The sequence below is a fragment of the Electrophorus electricus genome, chromosome 14 (assembly GCF_041902795.1).
Source record: "Electrophorus electricus isolate QZ-2024a chromosome 14, ASM4190279v1, whole genome shotgun sequence".
Classification (NCBI taxonomy): domain Eukaryota; kingdom Metazoa; phylum Chordata; class Actinopteri; order Gymnotiformes; family Gymnotidae; genus Electrophorus; species Electrophorus electricus.
The window spans coordinates 17,475,753-17,492,644 of record NC_137510.1 but is presented as its reverse complement, the minus strand read 5'-3'; the positions used below and the strand labels follow the sequence as shown (position 1 = coordinate 17,492,644).

General features: G+C 37.1%; 1 pseudogene; it reads left to right on the top strand.

The window, feature by feature from the left end:
* The first annotated feature begins 2,970 nt into the window (after positions 1–2,970).
* LOC145651164 (uncharacterized) lies at positions 2,971–13,126 on the top strand (annotated as a pseudogene).
* The last annotated feature ends 3,766 nt before the right edge of the window (positions 13,127–16,892 follow it).

Here is a 16,892-nt window from a genome sequence, read left to right as displayed (position 1 = left end):
TTACAAGAGAAACATGAGTAAACACAATATACCTCAATATACCTCATCTAAGACCATTGCAAGTTTATTTGATCTCTAATCTTGATCTCAAAATTGGACTCATTTTCTAGACAGACGAATATTTCACTGAATCCACAACACCTAACTCCACATTTACATACTTTTCGATGTTGCAAAGAGCACATATCAGTAAGGTGCACCACAGGTTTGATCTCACTTTCTTCGATTGTTTTAATATCTTTCGTAATGATGCATCTGCTCCCCAGTTATTGTTTTACTCCAGTGTAATTATTTCTCTCAGTCATCATAAGACTGAAGCTCCACACCAAATTACAACTTCCAAGGATCTTTATGTCCTGCTGAGAGCTTGATCCTAAGTATGAGTTTGTGAAGAATGACATGACCCTATAATGAACAGTATCTCTAACTGAAACTTTACCTTTGTTTGCATCTGTGTGTTTTTTGACCCTATTTCTTTATAGAGAACACAAGAGAGTAAATAGAGACATATACTTGTAACACAAATTTTGAGAGTATGACAATGTTTAGTGGGCATGTGCAAAATGAAAGTGCTTCTCATAACTGTAAGGGCTTCACAGCAGAACAGCTGAGGCTAGAGAGTGCTTGGTCTTGAAGATGCAGTAATTACTATGAGAAAATTACAAGGACTCACCTCCAGCATGGAGCTCAGGTTATATTTTTTTTCACACAACTTTCCATTTGCTTTCAGCCTTCGTATTGACATGTGTTACCATAGCAACAGATGTTTTCTGACTTGTAAGAGGCCTTTAAAAATGTTTTTTTGAAAATATTGAAATATTGTGTCCGTCTCCCTTTATCAAAATCTTTTTTTTTGTTAACATGTATGTATATGTAGCTAGCCCACTTTAACTTAAATTTTAACTTAAATAAATGATGTAAAATTCATTATGTTTGTATTTCCTGATATGCTTAGGTACTAAAGGTACTATGACGAACATTGTGATACATATTAAGATTTGTGGTTTATAGTTAACATTCCAGTTTATAAAAATTGAAATACAATAAAACAGTTCAACAGTGATTGTATGTGTTAAAAGTAGGTAAAGTAGTCAGCAACTTATTCTTAAACACACTGCTGCAAATAATGCATTATGTTGTTTTTATGATATTTTAGAGTAATGCAAAAAATACCTAGTCCACTGGTTTCTAAACCACCTTTTCAGAATTCAAAGTAGGATGTATTAAACTGGATTGAATGTCATTTGAGTAATCTAGTACATTATACAGTACAAAGCCCATTCCCCTGAGTCACAGAAGATTAATTTAGGTTCAATAATAATTCCAAACCACAGTGGAGGAGACTCTCAATATGAGTTGAGACCTTTATTGACAAGGGGGTATTTAATTATGATAAGCAGGTAAAATCAAATTTGTCATTCAGAAATTTTAATTGATTAAGTTAACTCTTTTTCTCTCTCAGCTGAATAAATCAAAGGTGAATGCCAAGAGGGTGGGAAGAACTTCTTGCATTTTAACCAAGTCCATTTTAAAGGAGCTATATAAGTGCTTTTTCATACAGGCTCCGTCAAGACCCACCTGTCAAGAACAATATACAAAAGTATAATCATTACCTGTAAAATGAATGTGGCATTTGGTGTTATAATTAAAACATGACACAAAATACTTAACGATACTATGAACCTGTCTTTTGCAAAGATTTAATAAATATCATTTTTAAAATGTTATTGTCCCATTGGAAATGATCACTGAATGTTCAACTGAAATCATGTATTTACATATGCCATTATATTGAAAAATGAGAGAAGTTTAGGGCATGCCATTTGTGAAATCTCTAAGAAATATAATGCTTTATTATTTTCATCCATAGGTTTATGAATATAATGAATGCCCTTCTGTTACCTTGAAAGATTTCTTCTAACCTATACAGACTGAACAAAGTTAATACTGCTAATCCACAGTTTTTCCACCATTTCAGAGAGGCAAATTATACATCCTTTTTGTTCCTGTACATGTCCACCATCAGTTCTTTGTCAGTTTGCCCAATGCATAAAGCCAAAAAGGACACATTTTAAACAAAGGCATGTTAATGATTATAAAGTGTTTTCTTCTTTCAGAACTGTGAAAACCTCAATTTAATGGGCTTCAACCTTCATCTTAGACCAACAAAAATATATCAAGGTTATATCAAGTTGGAGGTAATATGAAGAATGTGAGAGTTTTGCTGTTAGATTTATGTACAAATACAAGTATAAAGGAATATGATCCAGGTATCAGAGAGGGGCTGTTCATTTCTGGCTTCATTCTCCTAATTTCCAATGGGTTATAAATGTAATCACTTGACACCTGATGAGGTCACTGAATTCACACTGAGAGGACCTGTTTAATAGCCTACAGAACCAGTTTTAGTGTGAATGTGCTAAAAACTAAAACCCAGATTGTTAAAAACCTAAGGGATGTTGTCCGAAGCCCTTAAGTGATCTCACCAACCCTGATCAGACAGATTAAATATTCTCCCTCCAAAATTCCACATCATTCTCTGGCACAAATTAACCTCACAAATTAAATTTTCAAACCAAGCCAATAACATTACCCTTCCAGTATGGAAAGAAATGAAATGTTTTAAAGTTTGTAAATTCAAAAATCTTTTTATTCTCATTTTTAGTTACCAGGCAGACTGCCAGTTACATATCTAGTTGCATAATTTCCAGCAATTTGTGATCTTCTTATATTCTCTCTCACATACTTCCTCCCTCTCTCTCTCTCTCTCTCTCTCTCTCTCTCTCTCTCTCTCTCTCTCTCTTCCTCTGTCTGTCTAAAACTGCAGTATGCCATCTGTCAGAATTGGCCCCTCATTTTCTTGCAGCATCTTGGCACACAGCTCAGTTTGTTGAAGATATAATGCTTCTCTGTGGTTTTAAGTGTCTGATTTAAACAGATCTTTATGAAGTGAGGGTTCTGTCAGCATTAATGGCTGCTGTTTTTAAAGTGGATTTATGCCCCCAGTTTCAGGGGGACAAGTTCTACATAGGTAAGTGTATTTGTTTGACCATCAGTGTGGGCCACGTAAAACATCTTTCTTTCATCTGCAAAGTCACTGCTTCCGAATATACTACTTTGTAATTAAATAAATTAATGAACAGATTATGTGTTCTATAACAAATCTCATTAATCAAATACAAGTGCTCTACTAGGCCACCTAAGGTTACTTCTGCTTTTACATGTAGTAGTGCTGCTGTTTCATAAGCAACAGGAACCTGGTTTTAGTTTCTTTGTAGAGACACACTCCCTATCAGTAACTGTTGCAGGAAAAATTGTCATCACGTTTAAAACATATTTACAGTGTTTCAAACATTGTGAAATTTGTTCTGCTTTATTTTGTATATGGCAAACACCAAGTTTCTTTGCCATGTGGATGTGAGATAGATAATGGATTTCACATAACATAGCATAACCTCATAAAACGTAGCTGCATGCTTTGGTTTTTTACAGCCAACAAATTTGCATGAATTCCTTTCTGTGTGTATCTGACACCTAAAGCCATATCAAACTTCACTGTTATAAAAAGAAATCCTTTGAACTTTAATAGCCTTATAGGTGTTCAAAGTCAATCTTAAATGTTTAAGAGATATAGGCTTCAGAGCATGTCATAAAAGGCAGGAAGTAGCTTTGTGAGGGACTACAGTGAGTTAGATGTCATGGCCAAAGGAAAGTGCACATGTGCAACGGTGCTCCAGTACTCCAGCAATGCAGGGAAAGGGCAATGCAGGAAACATTAATTGGGTGCTATAGCTGCTTGCTGGGGGAAAATGGCCCTGTACCATGGCTCTTGGCTTTGTTTTTGTACTCAGTGAACATATTTTTATGATGATTACCACCAGACAGGTTTTAATTAGTTGAATGCATATGATTCCAATTGTACAAATGTTTAAAATTCATTGTATATTGAGCTAATCAACAACCAGTGGAAAAAAGCAGAAGAAGAGGAAATACCATGGCAACAGTGTATCATTAGAAAAGTTGGAAGACGAGAGAGGAGGCAGCTCCTCTCCTGAGCCACTGGAGTGTAACAGAAACACATTAATTGGAAGTAAATCTGACAGCTCCATTGGGAAATGGTGGTGGGGAAAGAAGGGGGAAAATGATCAGCAAACACACTTCCCCATGAACTAAAACAGCGACAAGCCTCAGGATCTAAAATAGATCTTTAAACATGTCCTCATTATTTGCTTAGTGTTTGTATAACAGCACATCAGACTTTCTTCATGTATCTGGTGAGGAAAGAGATGCCTATGTCAAGAAATGGACTGCATTTGAGATTTTAGATGGTAAAGTTTTCAAAAATGTCATTAACAAATCTTTGACTGGTCTCACTGCCACCCTCACAGATATTCTGTGATTCTAATCAGATACAAAGGCAATGAGGAGTAAAACCTTTTCCCTGCAAACTAAGGAGAAACGAAAGTGCTGCTTTGAGTGTGCAGGTTGGACTGGGCTTTTTGAAGCTGACAGCTTCCCCTGCCACCTAAAAGAGCACTCCAAGAAGTTGGAGGAAAAAATATTGGGTATGAAAGAAAAAGAGGCTTGTGCTGAAACCCACAGCCAGAAAAATATGAGATAAAAGCACCAGGAGCCATTGCAGAACCAGCAGGGGGGAGAGTAAGCCAAGCCGCCAGATAGCCACCACTGGGAAAAATAACACGGCTTTATGTAACTTTCCGCATGAAACATGAATTCACTCATAAAGGTCTCCATCTAATAAACAGGACTAAATTTAGTGCTTATTGTTCTTAAATAAGTAGTTTAAAAAACGACTGAAAGAGATTCTGACCGTAGAACTAAGTACTCAATTACAGATGTGTGTTGAAAACATGAACCTAGCTAGTGAAGAAGGTACAGAAGGTACAAATTAGAACACCTGCTAATACACCTGCTAATACTCTCCTTCTTAAAAGAAATTTCAGTAATTATATGAAGTAAAATACATCAGTGCTTTGCTATCTTTAATGAATCAAGTGAATCTAGGATTATCAGCCAGTTGGCAATCACATCTCTGGAGTGTACAGCAGGTGAGGAAGTAGCCAAAGGCAATTTAACTGACCATGCTTAACACTAACCCCACAAGTTTGTCCTGCATTATCCAATATCACGCTTTTTTTAATTACCCTTATGAGTAATTAAAGTGGTGCATCGTGGGATTGTCTGGTAGCTATTTCGGCTCTTAGTAGTTTTTTTGTTTAATCATTGGGAAGAACAAAAGTAGTGATGAGAGAGAAGATGAAGGACATTTCAATATCATACTAAATAGAGAGCTAGCAGAGTAATCAAATGGTCATCAGATTGCAAAAAAAGAGGAGCACTTTTGTAAATCTCAATGCAAAGGGGAATTTGAATCCCTCTTTGACAACTGTCAGACTTATTACCCTGTGAGATAGAGTGAGGCAGAGGGAAGCACAAGGAAAAGACACATTGAGAACATCATGCCCTTCCCTTCTGTTGCTAAGCAGCAGTCAACCGACCATGGCTGAGCTGACAGGCCCGACACTTCCTGAATATTATCATGGGGCTGAAACAGAAAGGGTGTGTGTTGGCATGAAATATGGGCTCAAATCATGCCATAAGAGAGGAACAAGAGAGGAACCATGACTTTGAAGCTCCACACATTCCTTGAAAAACAAAGAACTCAACAATAGAAACAAAAAGCATAATTTAGATGTCAAAATGGAATTAAACACATTAATTTTAGTGATCCAGTGACCAACTGTGTTTAAATTTTGAATATTGACTAAATTAATTTGGCTACCTTGCTAGCTAGCTTTAAACCATTTATTCTGACATTGTTTTTTTTTTTTTTTTGGTTCATAGTTGACTAGGCATTCCTTAGATGTTGTTAGAAGTCACATTACAAATGATATGTGACCATATGTATCCCTGATGAGCTCAAATTGATTGTGATCTGATCATCAAAGACAAATGTTATCCCAGGTGTGCATAGTGTTGTAAAGATGAATTCTAAGTTTTTTTGTCGGGCAATGAATAAAGAATGAATAAAGTTTTCACCTCAGAGCACACTAGGGATATATTGTTAAATATAAACCAATTTCAGCATGGAAACAGCTCCTATGTTGCTTTTTTCAGTTAATATTAATCCAAAATCAGTTTTATGCATCAGCTTCATTTGAAGTTATCAGAAGTACATGGAGGTGAACTGTCAGTGGGATGAGAAGACACCAGTGGATGCTTTTCTGAAATTCAATTTGTACTACAGTGGCCCATGACAGCATTACATGGGTGTGTGCATCAAGTTATACTTGTAACCACTACAGTGAATCCCCTGATTTTGTTCACTAAAAGTTCTCAGTGGCTTGCAGTTGGTACGCTTCTCCTGCTGCAATGAATGAACCAGTTCAAACACAGACAAGAAGTCCCTATGGATGGGGCAATTCAAACGCACAGTCAGGGAGCATTAAAAATAAAGCCATATGACACCAAACACCCTCCCAGCAGCTTATATTTGCTTCAAATAACCCTTTCCCCATCTGTGCTGGGTATCAGAGACAATCCATCAAAAGGCAGATCTGTGTTTCTATCAGTAAAGAGGTTCATGCATTTTTCAGCATTCAAATACCTTCGAGCTCTAGGGATGGATGCGGCCTGTCTATCAGCTCCATGACAACAAAAGTATGATTCATAAATATAAGAGAGAAATGGAGTCAAGTGTTCCTTCTCCCACCACTTCTTCTGAAACCACCTTGTTAGTGCACTCTGCTTCTGCTGGAGCTTTAGTCAGAATGAGTCAATACATAGCTAGCATTTCCTCCCCTGAGAATTTGGCTCTGTTTACTTTGTGCTTTGTGCACAGTGGCAGTATGCAAAGTAAAAGGCTGAGTGATTTGGATGCAGAAGCTTATCAGCGCCAGGGAAATCAGAGAACACTTTGTCATATGTTTAGGACTCAAAGGCAAATAAACATGTCTGTGAAATGCACTGGAATATGCAAAATATACAAAGCCACGGATCCTGAGAGGAGAAGGGTACATTCAGATGACACGTTTATTGACATAGACTATGTTAACAATCTCATATTAATCAGTTTACACACACATATATATATATATATATATATATATATATATATATATATATATATATATATATATATATATATATATATATACACACGTGTGTGTTTTTGGAACTTTTAATACTGCATGGCTTTGATAGTGCTGTCTTTAAAATAGCTGCTAGAATTTAAACCATTCCTCAGACAACATGGCTCTTCATTCTTCAAGAGGAAATTACTCTGTAGCATTTTGCATGCAAAAACATTGCTATTTTTTGATGAATGCTTGTTTGCTTTGTTATTTTTAATGCTAAAATGGCAGGAACAACAAGACAAAATACGTATAGTCTCAGCTGTAAGGCAGTATTGTTATTTGTTTTTGGCAGTCAGCAGATGCCACGCGATTCATGGGAATTTCTCCATTCTCTGAGAGAGTATGATAAACAAATGTGTCTTTCTTTTTCCACAAACTGCCTACATATTTCCTATTTATCACCACAGCTGATAAGATAAAAGATGACCTGGGTGCCTTTTACTAGGGGAAGGCAGAGGACTGATGCATCACTCTAAACTTGTGTAAAATGTCACAGTTAATGGACATGTTTAGGCTGGACCTGCTGTTATGTGCTTACAAACATATACATACCTTATTTACAAATTATCATTGTCACTTCTCTGCTGAACTTACATGACTGACTGAATTTTTTAAACAACTGTAAAACTGTAATGATTCATATAAAATATAACAGTTTTCATTTCCCTTCACTTGAATGAGGGGCCATTAAAGTGCTGACTACTTGGCACCCAGTATATATTTCATAAACTACCAGACACACACTCACAGAAACAAGGTTTGCTGTTGAAACCTCCTACACTCATTGTACAGTGAAGAAATGTGCCTATTTGTCAAGCAAAAGTGTGTTTCACTAGAAGGAACTATTTATGTCCTTCACAATGACAGAACCTGCAGTTCAGTTTGACTCTACATATTTATCTTTTTCTGTGGCATAGGGATCAGCAGATAACTTTCTGACTACAATAGACTAGCTGAAACTTTTAATTTTAGACCAAACAATTTCCCTCCTCTGTCTTTCTGTCTGTCTGCATCTACTCACCTTTCTAAATAAAGCAATGAATTGCATTACTAATTACATTAATATAATTAGTCAAAAGTAATGAACTAAGCAATTACCATTTCTGGAACCACAGAAATCGTCCCTTCTATGCTAAAAAAGTCAGTGTTTGACAAAGCAAGCATTCATTTGTCCATCCGTCATTCATTATTTAGACACCTAAACATTTGCATTGAAATACAAAATATCAGCAGGAAACAGCTTAATTGAACATTCAGGTTATGAACCACTCTTCAGCAACGGCTTTCAAGATCTGTCCAGCAGAATTTCTGATTGAAAAGACAATAAGAGGTTGTACAGTCTCTGGCATTCAATCTTAAGCTCTCATTGCATTCTCTCATCGGAAAGCCGTCTGTATAAAGGCCTGTGGAGGGAGGACAGGAATACAGAGACAGACGGTTTATTGTCAGCAGCCAATGTGTTTAAAATTCAAATGGCCTGTTACAGCAACTGTTCCATCCACAGATCATTGCCCAAATGATTTGGCTCTATTTACCAATTATCTGGATGGGACAAATATTGAATTGATTGAATATCTTTTGTTGACAGCTATGAAGCAAAAGGTAAGAAAGAAAGAAAGAAAGAAAGAAAGAAAGAAAGAAAATGTTCCTCTTGTAACAGAATTGTCATAATCTGCAAAAGAATGAAGGTATACTGCCATTTAAAATGGATGTGGATGGACAGATGCTTGTCCTCACTTTGACATACTTAGCAGAAAATTAAAACCGATGTAACCTTTATATTGTGATCCTTATGATTCATCACTTTTGAAACTAAAGAGCAGCTAACAATTAGCATAATGGCACATACTGTGAGCACTCAATATCCTGCAGTTTCACATCATAATGGCAAAAGCATGAACATAATCATTTAAATATTGTATGTTCTATATTGTCCACCGTATTGCATGAGAGTGAAATGCATATTTGCAATCAAGGATTGAAGGCTGGAGACTTGGAGGCCTCCTTTTTCTCACAGCTCAAAAAAGGAGTTTGAGCAGATAGATCATCCCACATTGGAATCACCCATATATGTCTTTAGGGCTTCCCTCTTTAGATTGCAAAACCATCAAAGCAATGTCAGGTGTGTGTATGTGCAGGATTTGTGTCTGCTCTGTTTTATGGTTGCATTTTTAGTGGGTACCATTTAATTTTATATTTATAGACCCAAAAGATATTTTGTCTGCTAAAGCAAGTGTATTAAAGAGTACACTAGCACATGGATACACAGACACACTACTGCTTGCTGTATGACATTTCCCAAAATTTGGTGTCAATGGCACACACATTAAATGAATGTTATTCTATCAAATATATTTATATAACTGCATATGAAAATAACTTTCATGCTCAAGAAAGACGCATTCCCAAACATTCAGTCAAAGCCAAGTGGTTTTATCTTTAAGACACAAATGAATCATTCTCCAGCATACCCAGTACACCTGTCATGTCATGGTTGTTTTGTGTAAAAATCTAAAGGTGGCTATGATTGGATGTTCTTATAACATCTTCTATATGTCCCAGCCTTGAAAAATGTGACAGATTTGAAGTGCTTGGACTGCATATCCCTGTAAGGCAAACCAGCCATCAAATGCTATTTAGAAAGATATAATGCCTCCCACTTAATGTGATAGTGGACATTTATTAACAGATTGTACAATGTCGGACTCTTTTTTTATTTTATTTGGCCCCCTTTGGATAAATTGTCTTCAAATTAAAGTGTTTCAAGTGTGTAAGTGTGTGTTTAAAGTGTTTGTGTATGTATGAGTGTATTGGTGTGCATGCATGTGAAAAGGAGAAAGGACAATGTGTTTTGTATTTTAGTAACTATATTTCCTTCTGTTCATGAAACTCATTATACTTTTTCTCTTCTGAAGACCATGCCATGAAATGCTCCACAAATGACATGACAAACAGCTACCTGTTGGCATTATAATATCCATCTTCCAACTGTTTAGACAGAGCTATCCTATAACATTGTGGTCAATATATTCAACCAAACTTTAAAATATATGGTAATATTCCTTTAGCTGCAAGAATGCCTATGAGAAATTCTAGTACATGATGGCTTAGTGACTGCTTTTAATAAGGGCTGTATCTCCAACCTAAACTATATTACTGTTAAGGATGTACGGAAGAGAGTTGCAGTCCTCTGCAGGTGTTCCAGTTTGGAGTATGGAGCTGCACTATGCTTTCCTCCAGATACCTAGCACATTAAGTAATGCACAGAAAGCCTATTCATAGCTCCTAGCTCCTATTGTATTCCATTTCAACTGAAGGTTCATATGGAAACACTTTGGGATAAAAAAGTTCCTTTTTTCCCAATCTCAGCTTCCATATTTATCATACAACAACAGTTGGTATCCTATTTTCCCATATGCTTTGGTCAGATGGCATGACCATAACATCTGGTACTATAAGAATAATTTTTCTGGCAACACTTACAGTAGATAACATTCTACATATGCACTATGTGTATGCGGTCTACCCACATAGATTCAAAATCTTTTAACATTGCTGTTCACATTTGTTAGATTTTACAAAAGATGTTAACAAATTTGTACATGTATCCCAGTCAGAGGGGAATTATAAACTAATCTACCTAAAATTTTATGATGCAGCAGGAATTGCTAATCAAGCTCACAGTAACATCAGTGGTTATGTGAACTTCCCCTGCAGTATTTACATTTATAAAACAGATCCTTTTATCTGGTGATGTTTGTGCAAGTTTCATGACTGAAGACACGATGCACACTGTTTCTGAAAAATAAGTAAAGTGATTTTAATCCCTCTAGAGGGATCTATTTATACTGTTGTATAATTCATTCCCTTCCCAAAGGGAGAGTTTGATATGTCAGAACTGGCTCGCTCTGAGGAGATTTTTTCAGACTGTGGTTCAACTATGCCATCCTTCTAGAGCCCCTAGCAGCAACATGCTACTTCAGAATGTGGCATTATCATTGAATTATTAATGAGACTGCATCAAGTCAAAAAGGGATATATCTATTTCACTGTAAGAACAATAGATCACTTAGAGGTCTACAAATGCTTGTCAGCAATTTAGATGTGTTACTGAAATTCATGAGCTTTACATGTAACTTAATGAATGCAATGGGAGGGAGCTATTTGAGATTATGCAATGTAATACTACACTTTCCCACACATCATACACATGTTAAATGACACCCATCAAAATCTCAAAAAGCAAGAGTCTGTAATGACTCAGGTAGGCTAAGACACAAAGTTACTACTATTCAGGGTAGGCTACCACTACTGCTAGGAACAGAGTTGTTAGGTTCAATGGATGGCTTGTGCACAGTTAAGTGAGTGCCCAGGTGAGGAGTGTGCACCTGAAGGTTATCAATACATACAACTTCTTGGTGGAGCTGTGATTTGGACTGGAGTCTCTAGATTCTACATCCATGATGTCCTTATCAATATTAACAAGGACAAGAGTAACCCAGTGGAATTCAGCAATTCAGTGGAAGCAGTTCCAATATTCATGCACTAGGTGGCGAGTTATGTGCCCACATCCCCTTTTTGTATCTTATGTAGCTAGTTCTACTGTAGTGTTTAAAAACCCTCAAGAGCTGTTGCATGAAAAACTTTGGCTGCATCGCAGTTGTGTAATTCACACGAATACTATAAGGTATATACTATATACTGATCTTAATAGTTCAGGTTTGGCGAGTTAGAACACAAAATGTTAACAAAACACAGAATGTTTTGTACTAACAAGTAGCGATGAAGCCTTGCTATGCCAACATATGTAATTGTAAGCAACAACTTGTCAACGATTTGATATGTTCAAATAAAAAATGGAAATTAATGATAAAAAGTATCATACTGCGTTGATAATCCCATAGAAGAGTGCAGCTTTATTTACTAACCTTATGTTTAATTTCCAGTTTTCTTTTTAGAAAGTTGTCTTTTTGTAACTGTCTCTAGCAATTTGTTCCTTGCATGTATTTACATTCTACCTGGAAATGGACCACTTCCACTAGGCATCAAAGACTACTTCATTACCAAAACGTCATCTAAAGAACTACCTAAACATAAGTAATGTTTTCTTTTTCTACCATGACCACTTCGATTCTTCTTCTATGTGCAGATTGCAACATGTTTAGCTATTCTTCATCAATCCTTACTGAGTTTTATCTGTGAGAAGTATAGCTTGATTGCTAGCCTAACAGAAGATTCTAGTGCTAGATGTGCACATCCAGACCTTAGAAAGTGTTAGACCTATAGAGGAATTAGAACTACAAGCTCTGCATGCCTTAGGTAAAGTTAACAAGCCCTCAACCCCAGCACTACAGCCCTCGCAGTGGGGCGAATGGGTGACATTACAGCGAGCACCACATCACTCCCATTCACGTGTCCAACAGGTTTGCCCCGCTGAGCGAGGCACCCACTGAGAAGCTTTTTGAAAGGGCTCTGGTTATAGGGGACTCAATTTTGTGACACGTGAAATTAGCTAGGCCTTTATGGACACCAGCGGCAGTAGTTAACAATATATAGGGGGCCAGGGACCTGGACATTGCATGTAATGTTAAGGACTTAGGCAAGGATATGTTCTCTAAGATAGTCATTCACATAGGAGCTAACAATAAATGCCTTCGCCAGTCAGTGAATACTAAAATAATAATGCAGAGGTGTGCCAAGTAGCGAAGGTGATGTCCAGTGCTGTAGTATGCTCTGGTCCCATGCCAATACAGCATGGCTATATAATGTACAGCCAGTTATCTTTGCTGAACTGCTGGATGTCCAAGTTGTGCTTACAAAACAATGTGGGGTTTATAGATAATTGGACCACATTTGAGGGCAAGCCTGGCCTTTTAGGGTGGGATGGTTTCCATCCTACCAGGGAGGGTGCTGCTCTCCTTTCCTGTAATATTAGCCACAGTCTTATGACAGACATAGTTAATATATGACAATCCTGAGTGGAGACCAGGAAGCAGACAAAGAGGCTAAACCAATCGTCTGCTGTTTGCTATGTGATGTCACCTGAGGTTCATCATATTGACACTGTGTCTGTTCCCTGAACTAAGCAGAAGTACTGAAAACAAAGAAAAACATGTCTTAATAACCTAACTAGCATTAGATCTATCTAAAGATAGGTTTACAAAATCTTAGATCCCTAACATCTAAAGTGCTCTTAATAAATGAAATCCTAACAGATTATAAATTTAATGTACTTTGTCTAACAGAAACATAGATCAAGCCAAATTTGTACATAGTTTTAAACAAAGCATGTTCTCGTCTAACTGGCCATGGAGGTAGCATTGCGGTTATTTATACTGACACATTAGGTATAAAGCAGTAAGATGTTTATGATTTCGAGTCCTTTAAAATTATTTTTACAAGCATAAGTGATGTAGTCATCAATAAGAAGCCCATCCACCCTCTTCCACTATTCAGCAACTACAGGCCACTAGGACTCTATTCAGAATTTATTCATGAGTTTGCAGATTTCCTCTCTAATCTAGTCACTCTAGTAGAAAGAGCCATTATTGTTGGTGATTTCAATATTCACTTTGATAGTGCCCAAGACCCTCTGAGATCGGCCTTTAGTTATATATTAGAATCATTTGGTTTCTCCCAGTGTATAAGAAAACCCACACATTGTGGTGGACATACCCTGGATTTAGTACTGACATACAGTGTAGACATAGAGAACATAATCATACTACCTCAGTTTAATGCCAACTCAGACCATTCCCTCATTTCATTTAAACTACATATAAGCTACAATATAGTAACCTTGCCTTGCTGTCACACTAGATGCACAATCACATCAGCCACTGCATCTAGATTTCTTGCGAATCTCCCAGACTTATAATATGTGACTAGGATACCCTCAAACCCCAAATGACTGAATGCTTAGAATCAGTATTCCACTGCACACTCAATGATGTTGTTTCACTTAAGAATAAAAAAATTAGGGACAAAAAATGTGTACCTTGGTATAATGATCACATTCACAATTTAAAACAAAACACTCAAAAAATAGAACATAAGTGTTACCACAATAAACTTGTAATCTTCCATCTTGCATGGAAGGAGAGTATTCTCAAGTATAGAATGGCACTTATTACGGCTTGAACAGCTTGTCTATTGACCCTTATAGAAAATAATAAAAATAATCCTAGATTACTATGTAGTACAATTACACATCTAACTAGGTATAAAACTGACACCAATGCTCAGATTACAACATCACATAGTAGTAATGAGTTCATTAATTTCTTCAATAAGAAAATTAAGAACATTAGAGATAACATTCAGAGTATTATTGTGACATTGTGCAGCTACTTAGAGATCAGAACAACCAATCCAAAAAAGACTGAAGTCTCCTTTACACCTATCAAAGAGCCAGAACTTACATCTCTGATCTCACACTCAAAATCCTCCACTTCCTTACTAGATTCACTGCCCACACACTTTCTTAAGGGAAATTACCTGATGTAATTGAACCTTTACTAAATGTATTAAACTGCTCAATGAACACTGACTACATACATAAATCATTAAAATTAGCAGTAAACAGACCACTTATCTAAAAATCTAACCTCGACCCATGTCAGCTGCCAAACTACAGGCTGATCTCAAACCTTCCAAGATCCTAGAAAATGCTGCAGCTCAGAAATTAAGCTCATACCTGAATCAGAACCAGATACATGAAGTCTTTCAGTAAGGGTTTAGTCCTAATCATAGTACAGAGACAGCACTGATTAAAGTATTTAATGACCTGTTGTTGGCTTTGATCAGGGTTATGTCTATTTGCTTTTATTACTTGATCTGAGAGCAGCATTAACACTATAGATCACAACATTTTACTAGATAGATTCAAAAATGTTGTTGGGATTAGGGCAATAGCCCTTTTCTGGTTTAAATCTAGCCAGTCACTACTGGTATATTAACATAAATGGAGACTTCTCAGCAAAACAACAAGGTTAGCTATGGTGTCCCACAAGAATCTATTCTACAGCCTCTGCTTTTGTTTTTATATATGCTACCTCTAGGTGGTATTATACATAATCATTGCGCTAATTTCCACTGCTACACTGATGATACTCAGATATATGTCTCAGCCAAACTATAGGACATATATAATCTTAGTATTGTTGAGCAATGCATGAAGGACATCAGACACTGGATGTTGAGGAACTTTCTCTCACTTAATCCTGACAAAACAGAGGTGCTTCTAGTAGGCCCAGAGACAGCTAGGTCCTTGCTCTCTAATTACTCAGTGAACCTTATTGGTCTCTGTCACGGAACACTCTCCTCCCACTAGTCACGTGGTTTGGCCCGCCGCATGCAGTGGGAGGGTCTTGTTTGTTTATCATGTTTGTAACCATGCCTGCACACACCTGCACCTGGTTAAGTCTCATTATGTCTATGTATTTAAACCCAGCCTGGTGTGTGCGGTATTGTCGGTCATTGTCCATGTTTGTCTTTGTTTATGTTTGTGTTGTTTACATGTTATTCACAGCGTTAATGTTAAACGTGTTTATGTTCATTTTCACTATGTTCATGTTTATTGGTTGTATGTGAGTGCCGTTGTCTGCCATCTTTTCCAATAAATGTTTCTTTACATCGATGTCTGTGCATCCTACTCCTCGCCCTGGAGCACTCAGGCCACTAAATTCTCCCAATTACATCTTCCTTAACAGTTAAAGATCTTGGAGTAATTATGGATCTCAGTCTCTCGTTTGAAGCTCATGTAAATAATATTTCTAGGATTGCCTTTCTCCACCTCAGGAACATTGCAAAGATTAGGAACATACTCTCCTCACATGATGCAGAAAAGCTAGTCTATGCATTTATCACTACAAGATTACTACTATAATGCCTTACTATCTGGTTGTACCACTAAGTGCCTAAATAAGCTCCAGCTAATTCAAAATGCAGCAGCCAGAGTTATTACTAGAACTAGAAAATCACTCCTATCTTAGCTACTTTAGTTTGGTTTTCCTAGTCTTGTCCCAATGGTATGTACTGAGCCTCAACCCATCTCAGCTACCATGGCTACTCATCCCACCCCTTGATATCCCTTGCTGTAGCCCACCACACCTCCACCCCAGCCAAGTACTTCTCTGTTGCCCTTGATGGACATTCTGTTCCGGGATGGGTTTTGGACACATGCACATCATTGGGACCTCTAGAAAACTGGACTAGACATTAATTGCTTATTTTTTTTTCCATTTTATTATCATTAATTTATTTTTCTCTTAAAATTGTTACTATGGTGGTGACCGTTGTCAGCCAGAGGAGGATGGGTCCCCCCTTTGAATCTTGGTTCCTCTCATGGTTTGTTCCTCATGCTCTAAGGAGTTTTTCCTTGCCTGTGTTGCCCTTGGCTTCCTCAGTGGGGGCTTGGACTTGGACATTTGTAAAGCTGGACATTTGTAAAACTGCTTTGTGACAACATGTGTTGTAAAGAGTGCTATATAAATACATTTGATCTGATTTGATTTGACTTCACTTTCTCTCACACAGCAAGTTATCCAACCAAATAGCCAAGGAGATGAGATGGTCTAGGAATAGAGAATCATCACAGCTGGTGAGTTTGGTGAGTACTTATTTGCATTGTCCTCAACAAATAGCAGTGATCAGTGCATGGTTCTTCCACCCCAACAATGCTGCCCAGGTGTGAAATTACGTAGCATACTCAGTACTGTTGTCTTGTTGCTTTTT